Source organism: Triturus cristatus, chromosome 5_1, assembly GCF_964204655.1.
Source record: "Triturus cristatus chromosome 5_1, aTriCri1.1, whole genome shotgun sequence".
Classification (NCBI taxonomy): Eukaryota; Metazoa; Chordata; class Amphibia; order Caudata; family Salamandridae; genus Triturus; species Triturus cristatus.
In genome coordinates, this window is record NC_140587.1 from 341,265,192 (window position 1) to 341,278,121 (window position 12,930).

The window sequence follows — 12,930 nt, forward strand, 5'->3', positions numbered from 1 at the left end:
GTACGGTAAGCTTACGGTAAGCGTACCGTAAGCTGGCTCAGATATATATATTGATTTAAAGGCTATTTTCTCATATTCTACTGAACAGATTTACACCAAACCTACAAAAGGCACTTCCTTGACCTGAGGACTACCTCTCTGCCAAATTTCTAGTAATTCTGTTCAGCCGTTCGGGCTGTAGCCCTGTCTAAAGGTCCTATGGAAAAATGCATGGGAAAAACGCGTTTTGGGACCCCCCTTTTATCTCAGCCCCCGCTTGACGAATCCCCCCGAGACTTTCAGGGTAGGAGCGGAGCATAGCGCCCCACCTATTTTGAGAAATTCGCGAGGATTCGTCGACCGGCGCCAAAGTTATTCCAAATAGAATGTTGCGGATTTCCTATGGAAACAGGGTCCTAACTATAACTACCTACTGGCGACCGCCAGTAGGTAATATATATATATATATATATATATATATATATATATATATATATATATATATATATATATATATATATATATATATATATATATATATATATTCACTGAAAAAACCATAGGTTTCACAGGAGTTATAGCTAGCTGGACTTTTCACTTGTACAAAACCATTGAAATTCCCCCGTTATAGTTAGTTCAGCTAACTATAACTCGCGCGCCCGCAATGCACTGCTGATGACGTCACATATTACATCACTCATGACATAGTCAGTGACATCACTCATGACATCTCAAATGACATCACTGATGACATCACTGATGACATCATCCTTGTGATAGAGTGGCAGACCTCCTCTCACCCTAATATAACCTTTGATACACACATTCAAAAATAGAGACTACAATTTTCAAAACAATGGACATACCAATACCAGTTACAACAACCTCTTCAGTAATTCTAAGATCCACATACACATCCACTCATTCACCAACAGTCCTATACAGTCACTCATACATGTACTCACTCATCATATGTACTCATGCACCTATACATCCTGTTACACAATGCCACTCATCCATAGAGTTACTCACACACATAGTCATGCATGCTAAAAAAGAATCAAACATACATTTACTTGCATATACAGTTATACACACACCACCACACTTACTTCTACGGAAACTTACACATACTTAGTCTTTTAAACAATCACTTATAGAAACACATACTTATTCATACAGGAACTCTTTCAATCTCTCACATATACTCACTTATATACACCAATAGTCACATATACTAGTTTAAAACATATGTAGTTACTCATAAAGACACTATTGAGACAGTCATTCACTCACTAACACACCCATACACACACTCATCCACCCATACAGTCCTGCACACATGCTGTCTTCAACACATACAAACAGTGAGTCACTCATTCATGCAACTATGCACTATGTAATACCCCCCACTGAACCATGCAGACACTCAGACTGATTCTCAAAAAACCAACTAATAACCTATATAGACACCCATGTAGCTACTCACCAACCCATGCAGCCATTTATACACAAAGTGAGAGACTGATACAGATATTTACATATTTAAACATTACTCACTAAGCCATGTATTCACTATGATACACTTAATCAGTCAGTTGCACAATCAATTTTTCAAAAACAAATCATCCATTTAGACAGTTATATACCCATTTATTCTTCCATCGACCTTGAGATATACATATATAAAACATATTTAATTTTCAGAAAAACACACATTCACTGGATGATGTCATCAGTGATGTCATCAGTGATGTCATTTGAGATGTCATCAGTGATGTCATGAGTGATGTTACTGACCATGTCATGAGTGATGTAATATGTGACGTCATCAGCAGAGCATTGCGGCCGCGCGAGTTATAGTTAGATGAACTAACTATAACGGGGGAATTTCAATGGTTTTGTACAAGTGAAAAGTCCAGCTAACTATAACACCCCTGAAACCTATGGGTAGCTATTGACGGGCACATTTAATACACATGCACACCAAGCCATTCAAAGGGGATTCGACAAAAATTCGACCAAAACTATGCAAGAAACCCCCCTCACGGTTAATAAAACACACATCCACTGCCGGATGTGTAATACTTTTTATTTTACTCTCTGGAAAGGGGACGAACATCACTTGAGAGTCACAGCGCGCTCCTGGCAGAGCCCAATGCTGTGTTACACCCACCATTGCCTGCCGAGTGCCACACACCTCTGTGTTGTATTCCGCCAGCTAGTGCATATGCTATGACACTCTCTAGCCCATGTGCACTGTAACACCACCCCGTGAATACGTCATGCCACACTTGTCTTCGCACGGGTTATATTGCCCCATCTAACGTGCCTTCCTCGATGCCTATGTTATAATGCACAGTGCTATGCCATACATATTAAAATCTGGCATCCATATCTTTGTCACAGTGCATATGCAACGTTACACTCCCCAGCACATATTTTATATTACAACTTTAGAGACTAGTTAGGTTACACAACACTGCCCTGTGCATATTACACTCCAAGGCGCATATCGCATAGCACGCGCTAGTGCCTGTGCTATCTCGCGCTCTCCAATGAATCTGTCATTGCGCACAATGCATTGCGTATTATATTTCACGCCCGGTTCATCTTATATCACACTTTTTGGTGCATAGTTTATACCATACACTATATCTAGTTTTCATTTTCAATCGTGCTCTCAGGACTATGTTCTATATAACACTGTGTTCACCTACCCTTTTCACGGGCATTACATTTTGCGATAGGGGGTGGAGGGTCAGGGGGTGTTTCTGCCAAGTGAGCCCGGAGTCACAGTCACAAACGTCCTCTTCTTCCTGAATAAAAGTGATATTATGCTGCATACTTGTTCATATTTTAAGTAGTTCGCACAGACACACGTTTTAAAAACAATAAAGTTCCTAATACCCGCCTTCTCTGAACAGTTAGCTTGCTGCCCCATCCTCTCCTCCCTATCCTCTGTTGTGTGAATCCATGGACTAGCCTCCTCCCTCCTGCCATGCATGGTCTTATGTGCTGTCACTGCCCTCAATTTAGTATGATGTACCAGTCCACTCTTCCTGCTCTCCATTGCCCAATTCTATGCCCCGTTATTGACCTCCTGCTTAAACTCTGTGCTTAGCTTGCTGCCCCTATTCTCCTTCCCCCTGCCCTCCGATGTCTTCGTGCATGCCCCTGCTCCATCCTTTTTGCCCACCATGTTCCATGGACCTGCCACTCCTATCTACTCTGAGTGTTCTGTTGAGCTGCCACTCCCCTCCCACCTGCCTAGCATTGTCAGATGACTGTAACCTGTCCCTGCCACCTCCGCCCTGCCTGTCCACATGCCATGCCCCTATCCTCTTCCTCCTGTCCTACATGGTCCATTGTACTGCCACACCCTTTTGCCCTCCCTGGTCTGTTGTGCTGCAACTGCTCCTCCTGCCTGCCCCGTGCGGTCTGTTGTGAGGCCCCTTCCCCTGAACTTGCTTGTCTGTGCACAGGTCCTGACCCTCCCTTCTATCCTCCATCGTCCTTTGTGCATGCCCCTGCACCCTCCTTCTTGCCCATCATAGCCATTGTGCTGCCACTAACCCTCCCACTTGTCATGCATGGTCTTCTGTGCTGCCATGGCCCCTCCCACCTTCCCTGTGTGGTAAGTTAGCTGCCCCTGACCCCTCCCACCTTCCCTCCATGGTCTGTGTGTATGCCATCACAGTCTCACTGTTGCTCTTCATGGTGTGTCTTGCTTCTAGTGCCCATCCTGCCTGACCTCCATGGCTATCTTGCTGCTCCTGCCCTGCCCCCTTGCCCCCAGCCCTCTGTTTACATGTGCAGACCCCTACTCCCTCCCTCCTGGCTTGTCTGTTCCATTGTAATGCCCCTGATCCGTCCCTCCTGCTCTTTATGGTCTGTTATGCTGCAGCTTTCTCTCCTGTCTGTCCATTATGGTCAGCTAGCTACCATTGTCTCTTGCCCCTCTGTTCTCTGTTGTCCATGTGCATGGTCCTGTCCCCTCCCTCTTGCTTTCTATGGATTGTTGTGCTGCACTCCCGTCCCGTATGCCCTGTGTGGTGTATTGTGCTGCTGCAAACCCTGATGCCTACCCTGCAGGGTCAGTTTGGTGCACCTCTCCATGTCCCTTCTGTCCTCTGTTATCCAAGTCCATGTCCCTACCCCATTTCCTTCCATGATCCAATGTACCATACTTGCGAACATTTTGAGCTTGGTAAGAGGGAGATTTTGAAAAAAAACTGGGCTATTGATTTTCCCCTTTGAGTTACATTACAAAAGAGGAGATTGTAGACAGGAGACAGATCAAATAAAGCCCATTTGAGCTTAAAAACATTGGACGTTTCCTGGCTGAATCGGGTCTGTTGGCATGTATGGTTGTACTACCATTGCCTCTTCCTTCTGCCCACAATGGTCTATCACATTGCCACAGCCTCTCTTGCAAGTCCTGTATTGTTGCCCCTGCCCCCCTTTCCACTGCCCTCCATTGTCTGTTGTGCTGCCACGGCCCTTCCTGCCTGCTCAGTGTGGTTAAATTCTTGCCTTTGCACCCTCCTACCTGCCTTCAATTTTCAGAGTCCGTGCCCCTGGCCTCTGCCTCTCAACAGTATCCTAATGAACAACTAGATTGCTAACATTCTATATTTATTACAAAAGTGTGGAACGCCTGACGTCATCTTGATGTAATCAAAACTGTAATACCTAGAGCATTTCCTTTAGAAATTACATATATGAGAGGGTCTTATTGGCATCAAAATTATGGTTAGTGCTCTAAAAGACTAAAATAAGGACATATTTTCTGAGTTTTCAAATAGCGACAAAGCACTTTTAAATTATTTGTTATCTTTATGTTTTTTTATCCAGTTGACCACTTGATTAAATGTTGCACTTACGGGAAAGGATGTGGTGTTACTTCCAGAACTGCAGACTTTGCAACTGGGGAACCAGGTTGGAGTTTCTGCTTCAGCTCGACATTCTGTGATTCTGGTCAAATCACTTAGTCTCCCCATGTCTACAACCAAAATGAATTTGTTCTTGTGTGATGTAACCAATGCTCATGTAAAGCACTCCAATACCTAACAAGTCTGCACTATATAACACTGCAAAAACACAAAATAATAAGTGTTTTGCACACTTCTGTCATTGGGCTATATTTGGGCTACATCTGGGTGATTTTGGGCTACATTTGGGCTCTTTTGTCTCCGGTGGGCATCTTGGGAGATTTATTTGTTATGAAGTTTCCTAATTTCCTCATGTACTGCAGTCTCCTCAGTAGGAAATGCTTTAAGTTTTTTACTTTGATTCCATCATGAAGGTATTCAGATATGTCACACATTTGCCATAAATTCTGAAAGTTAGCACTCTAGTTGCTCATTAGATCACTGTAGTAAAACTACTGTTCACCATGGAAGTCTGCTCCTGGTATTAAAAGTGCATGTTTCAGTCTGCATGTCAGAATTTTTCAATGAAATAGAAGAGGATTTGAGAAGTCACTCAAAATGTGCCCTCATTTTCTTTCTTCAGCATTAATAATAATTTCTATGGCACAATGAACCCCCTCATTGTGTTCCTTTTTAAATTAAATGTTTTAAGTGTTACCAGTTTATTCCAATCAAGATGGCTTCAGGTGTGCCATACTTTTGTCATAATGAAGACAGTAAGCGCTCTAGTTGTTTTTAAGAACACTCTGGGACATTCTGTCATTGGGCTATACTTGGGCTACATCTGGGTGATATTTGGGTTACATTTGGGCTCTTTTGTCTCTGGTGGCCATCTTGGGAGACTTATTTGTTATGAAGTTTCCTAATTTCCTCATTTACTGCAGTCTCCTCAGTAGGAAATACTTTCAGTTTTGTACTTTGATTCCATCAAGAAGGCATTCAGATGTGTCACACATTTGCCATAAATTCAGAATGTTAGCACTCTTTTTGCTCATTAGATCACTGTAGTAAAGCTACTGCTCACCAGGGAAAACTGCTGCTGCTATTGAAAGTGCATGTGTCAGTCTGCATGTCAGAATTTTTTAATGAAATAGAAGAGGATTTGAGAAGTCACTCAAAATGTGCCCTAATTTTTCTTTCTGCAGCACTAATCATACTTTTTATGGAGAAATGAACCCCCTCATTTTGTTCCTTTTTAAATTAAATGTTTTAAGAGTTACCACTTTAAGCCAACCAAGATGGCTTCAGGTGTGCCATACGTTTATCATAAGTAGGACTGTTAGCGCTCTAGTTGTTCTTTGGAACACTCTGGGAAGCTGCAGTAGAACACAAAGGAATCAACTGACAGTCTCTGCCCTTGTTGGATGTACATGTTTTACTGAGAATGTCAGACTTCATTCTCACATGACTGAGAAAGATAATGTGAATTTACAGAAAATAAGCTCTCAGTTTAGCTTATAGATCACCTTCCAAACCTCTGTGGGAAAAGCATGAGAAAATATTTTTCTCTCAATCATGATATCCCAGCAGAAGGCTTTTTCACATGGTGAAATCACCTCAGAACATACCACAGTTCCTAAAATGAGTATGGTACCATCAACAAATGATTTATAATGTAAATAAAGTATTAAAACCTTCTATTAACTGCAATGCTTTTTAATGAGGTGCTATCATGTATATTGGTCCCAAGATGGTTGCCAACACTTCTTGGATGAAGTGCTGACAGCCAATCAGATCTCAGGATGAGATGTGTGGTTAGGCTCCGCCCACATATATATATGATTTTACTTTTGATTTTCTCAGGAACTACTGAACAGATTGACACCAGACCTGCAAAAGGCACTTCCCTGAGCTGAGGACTACCTCTCTGCCAAATTTCAAGTAATTCTGTTCAGCCGTTCGGGCTGTACCTTGGACTAAAGGTCCCTATGGAAAATTGCATGGGGAAAACGCGTTTTGGGACCCCCCTTTTTTCTCAGCCCCTGCTTGACGAATCCCCCCGAGACTTTCAGGGTAGGAGCGGAGTCGAGCGCCCCACCTATTTTGAAAATTTCGCGAGGATTCGTCAACCGGCGCCAAAGTTATTCCAAATAGAATGTTGCGGATTTCCTATGGAAACACGGTCCTAACTATAACTATCTACTGGCGACCGCCAGTAGATAATATATATATATATATATATATATATATATACCTTTGTGTGTGTGCAGGCAGTGATGGAAAAAAGGACTTGTGTACATATTACTGTTTGCTTGAATGTTGAGTTTATTTGTGCAACTGATATGGACCTGATTGCATGTGGCTTGTAATTCTTTATTTAGTGTAGTATTGGTATTCTCTCATCACAGGAGTACAAACACCTGTGGTTTCATTTCTCGTGGATGCTGGACTTGTGATGTAGCACTAAAGCTGCCCTTTTTATGAGGATCTAAGGGTGATACACAAAACAGCTGGGTGCCTCAAACTGACCCAGGTGCAAAAGGCAGTTTGGCCATGAATCAAGATTCAGGGTTTTTCCAGAGTGATTTTGCCCACACGATTTACACAAGATACAACTATGCAGAATTTGTACAGGTAAACATGCAAATATTCTGAGTTTCACACCTCAAAATTGTGAGAAACGTGTAATAATGTGGCAACATCCCCAGCTGTAAAAACTGTACCCTACAATATTGGTAAATTCAGGTGTGATATTATGACATCAGTTTACCAATGATGGCTTAAAGAGCCCCAGTGTGCTAATGACATCAGTAAAATGTAAGTGGTAAATGCATGGAATAAAGATTTAAGCACATGCTGAAAAAGCGCTACAATAGCCATCTGTTAGTGCTTATATTCCTGCAAAGAACTATGGGAAGTAACACCTAGCACTAAATGGTAAACATTGTACTAGGATGTAACTATCCATTTTGTGATGTACTTCAATTGGGCACTGTAGGGGCCAGGCCAAGGAGCAGAAATGTGTGAGAGGGGTCAACCTGCACACATTTCGTTTGGAGTACACCCACGGCGCATTGTGCATCAGACTAGACATATGAATTGACAGGGTGAATACCCTTCCAATCTTGTCCGTGTGAGGCCTACAAATGAGACATATAATACATAACGTCAACCAATGAGCTATAAGAACTTAACATGCCTGTGCTCAGTGGTTTCAAGATTTTTGTCACAAAGAAAGAGTGGAAACTAAAGATGGTCTGTGTTCCTGAGGTGATTATTGGCTACCCTCTATGCCAGCAGTACTTATGTTGACAGTGTTGGCGCCTTCATTGAATCTGACCTATGTCAGCATTACTTTTCCGGAGAGAGGGTTATGTCCCCTGACATTGAGCTCCACCATGGGAAAATATCTGCCACTGTCCTAAATCCACATCTGTGTTGTTGTGTTTATGGCTGCAGAGTGGCCTAATTTTGGCTATGGTACTAAAAGTAAATTAACAGCGAGTTACATAATTAATCTGCTATAATGCCCTTCTGCTGTTTGACACGAGGATTAACTGTGGTTTTAAGATTTCTGGGTGACAGATGAGACGATATTTCAAGAGCAGCATATTAAATAATACAAGTGTGCAACAGGGGGAGAAGCTCCATTTTAAATAAAGTTCTCCTGAAGATAGACGTCCTTAATAAGCCAATTCGAGAGAAGAGCCACACATCATAAGTGCCATAATGAGGATTCTGAAGGAACATTGCACACCATCTACCAATAAATAACCCAAAGGGGTGCAGCGACAATGGCATAGATTAGAAGATTCCCCTGTGGTCAGTGGTTCATGGTTATAAACCCACAATTTCACAAGGCAAAGAATGCCCACATGGACAGGTACAGTTTAAATATATGCTATAAGCATTTTTAAACAGAAGTGAATGAATATCTACCATTCTCCACCAGGAACTTAATTTTAGTTTGCTGAAAGTGGAAGTGTTTCCCCAACAGACAATTTCCAAGTGTGCCCTTAGGGTCATAGAACCGGGCCAGCTGAAGGGGATGTGCTCTGATTTCAAGAAGACACCCAAACAACCGATTTACTGTCTATCTAGCTTTGAACCGCTAGAACAACTCTAGAGGCTCGCGTATTGTGGTGATGGCCTGAGGTGTGGGGCCTTCCTACTAAATAATAATTCATTCTGCACCAGCGTAGAGGACATGGATCTACTTGTAGCTTCTTTTATCAGAGGACTCTGAAAACAAGGTTGTCAAGAAGCATGACCTCAGATACACTCGATATTGATATGTCGACTCAAGTCATATCACATACCCGAACTTGAATCAAGGACACTAGACCATACAACAATGTGCAGCAAAAGCAGATAATTCCACTTCTTCATATGGTTGATTTCATTAAGATGAAATCACAGTTTCTGTGAAACCTTATTTTGTCCCTCAGCTGCAAGCTTCACAACCTAACTAGCTCACGCACTTATTTAAAGAGCCCTTGCACCACAATTTCTGTGATAACCAACCGGCTTCCTCCTCCCCAGGGGTGGCCAGGGAATGGGTCCACTCAGTGCCAATCCCAGTGCTATGATGCCATGTACCTTCCTGATAAAGTTTTGTTTCTGAGCACAGCCGTCTTAGGCAGTATTTAAAACCAATGAGTAATAATTAACACCATGTAATTAACAACATGGAGCTATGGGCAGACTATTCCTTGAATGTAACCTATAACTTATAATTTTTAATTCCTCAACTAACATTCCAAGACCATGTCATGCACAATGCAAAAACTGGGCAAAAACAAAAGCAAAGCTCAACAGTTTGTCTCCCAACCGGTAAAAATTAGACCCATTGAAAAGGGCCACAGATAGTGTTAGCGGTTCAAGTGTAGCATCAGTTCATCCTCTTAAAAATATTTGATGCGCTTTGCTTCCTTATATACGTCTGTATGCAACATGGCAGCTGAGTCCACTTGGTACCACTGCCTAATAAGGCCTGCTTCAATTGCTTTCAATATAATGAAAACAGAGGCAGTTTTAACCATGTCGCTACTAGTCCAAGATGAGCTGCATGCACACTTAAAGAGATACGGCATGAAAAACACGACTTCAATCTCCAGAGAGGATTGAGTCTTCCATGAAATTCAGTCACGAGATAAGGATCACATATGAACGAAAGGATGAAAGCCATTTTTCTTCAATTCATGCATTTTGCTAAAAGACATGTGCTTTCAAGCAACTAGAAAATATTAATGTTAACAAAAGTCCTTCTGTTTTAGGGTCTCATCTCAGTTTTATCGGTCCAGAGAAGCACACACCATGCCAAATCTCTCATGTCAAATGCAAAAAAAGTCTGAATGCCAAAGCCCTGTTTGTGCAATGCAAAAAAACTGAGTAAATCACAACTGTCTACATGCCAGGCATATTCTAATTTTGCCTGAATTGCTGCCTAGCTGCGGCATATCTGTTTTTCACAGATTAATCATGGGTGCCTCGTAAACCGCAGCCCAGCTGATGCCGACTCTCCTATGAAACACACAGACATCGCTGCAGACACTCACATACGTGTGTGCAAATGCAAAGGCACCTGCCGTGTGTGGGGATGCTTTGCACCACAAAGGTATCACACACTGTACTGCTCGTGTATTTTCTGTCAGCATCGCGTTTGCCTCGCGAGTGGTGCTCTCAGCAGAAATTGTAGCCATTTGCTTATTTCCAGACTGTCTATAGTTGCATCTTCCGACCCGTCTCCTCACTTACCTCCACAAACTAAAAGCACGGCAGCAGCGTGACACTATCTTTGGTTATCCTTGCTTTCTGCCTCTCCTTTGCAGAAATGGCTCTCCCTTCTCGCAGCTGGCCTTTCCGTCAGCTGTGGCCAGCGCTTCAGATGAGCTGACTTGGAGAGATTTTTGGTGAGCTGTGCTCTGTGTGCGGATGTATCTATCATTCCCGAGTGCCACCTACGGCGTGTGCAATTAAAAAGGCCCTGGGGAGGTGGCAGTCCTGCTATTTCATTTTGACATTGCCCCGGGACCTGGCCCACCCGGGGGGCCTCAATAAAATGAAGCCAGGAACCCGTGCTTCATTTTATTTTTTTCCAACAGGATACATGCACCCAGCACGAATTCTGCCGATTTTTAAAAAACAAAAATGCTTTTAGAGGCCCTGAGGTCCCTGTGGGACCCCCTGAGCAGTCCTAGGGGGTCAGGGTGTTTCTACCCTGCCCCCTTTTTCTTCTTTTTCATTTTTGTTTACTCTTTTCTTGTGACTCGGTTACTGAGTAACAAGATGGCAGCCAACACTTCCTGTTTTGATGTGTTGGCAGCCAATCAGAGTGAAGCTCGTGCCCGGGAGGATTCGCGAACTCTCCTCGGTACTCAGATATCGATGTATTTTCTTTTTTTTTAATTTTCAGGAACTACTGAACAGATTTACACCATTTAAGAAAAAACGGGCTCTTTCTGAACCAAGGGCTACCTTTTTGCCCAATTTGGTGTAATTTCGTTCAGCAGTTTGGGCTGTAGCCTGTTCGAATTTTTCCCATGGAAATTAACATGGGGCAAACATGTGTTGGTACCTCTCTTTTTTCTAAGCCCCCGCTTAATGAATCACCCGAATCTTTCAAGACAGGAGCTGACCTGAGCGGCCCATTAGTTTTGAAAATGTCACGAAGATTCGTCAAACAACGCTAGAGATATTGGGAAAAGAAAAAACGCTATTTGAATAGAAACGAGATCCTAACTATAACTATCTACTGGCGACTGCCAGTAGGTAATATATATATATATATATATATATATTTTTTTTTTTTTATTTTACACACAAATGTCCCGCACGGAAGGAGCACCTTTCCAGCCGGTGCACACGTCGAGATCAGGACATGATCTCGGTATTAATTTCACACAATTGAAGAGAGACGCGGCACTCCTCTCGATAATAAAGATGTTGGTTTAATCTCAGTATTAAACCAACATCTTTATTATCGAGAGGAGTGCCGCGTCTCTCTTCAATTGTGTGAAATATATATATAATATATATATATATATATATATATATATATATATACATATATATATATATATATATATATATATGTGAGCAAGGGCGGATGCCCGAAACACGTCAGATTGGTGAAGACTCGGCTTTGAAATAAATTAACAACAATTGTGCCTTACTTTGGATCTGCGTGGTTTCTACTCTCCGTTGATATGGATTTTTTCGAGACTGCAAGTGTGGGATATATATATATATATATATATATATATATATATATATATATATATATATTCACTGAAAAAACCATAGGTTTCATGCTCATGCTTGTTATAGTTAGGAATTAGCATTTAAAAAACCTTAGAAATTCACTGAAAAAACCATAGGTTTCAGGGGCATTATAGTTAGCTGGACATTTCGCTCGTACAAAACCCTAGAAATTCCCCCGTTATAGTTAGTTCAGCTAACTATAACTCGCGCCCCCGCAATGCACTGCTGATGACATCACATATTACATCACTCATGACATGGTCAGTGACATCACTGATGACATCACTGATGACATATTAAATTACATTACTGATGACAAACTCTAAACTACTCATAAAAGTAATATATTTTTACATTTAATCCTATATTCTTTTTAAATTCAATCTCGCGGATGCGCGCTGAGTGCGTGCTGCCTATGTGCACGGTGCACGGATCCCATGTGACCTGAAAAAAGAAATTTGATTGGTTCATCACACTTCATGTTCTAACTATTGAAAGACCCCACCCATTTCAATTATTCTTCCTAGACCTTCTTTGGAGGAGCATCTCTTTGCAGAGAAGAAGCTTTTTTTTCTAAGTTTTCACTTAGATCAAACTTTTTTACAAAACAATGGCTTCAGGGCACGAGGGATCTCCAGCATCTCAACATTCTTCTGGAGATGAATTTCTGGCTAAAGCACCACGCCCGAAAAGATATTCATACATCGTCTGGAAATTTGTTACTTTTCCAGAGGGGCAATCGAAGACCAACGCCACCAAAGTGGCATGCAAGATATGTCAAAGAGTGCTCTCCCGTGGCGATCCAACAAAGAAG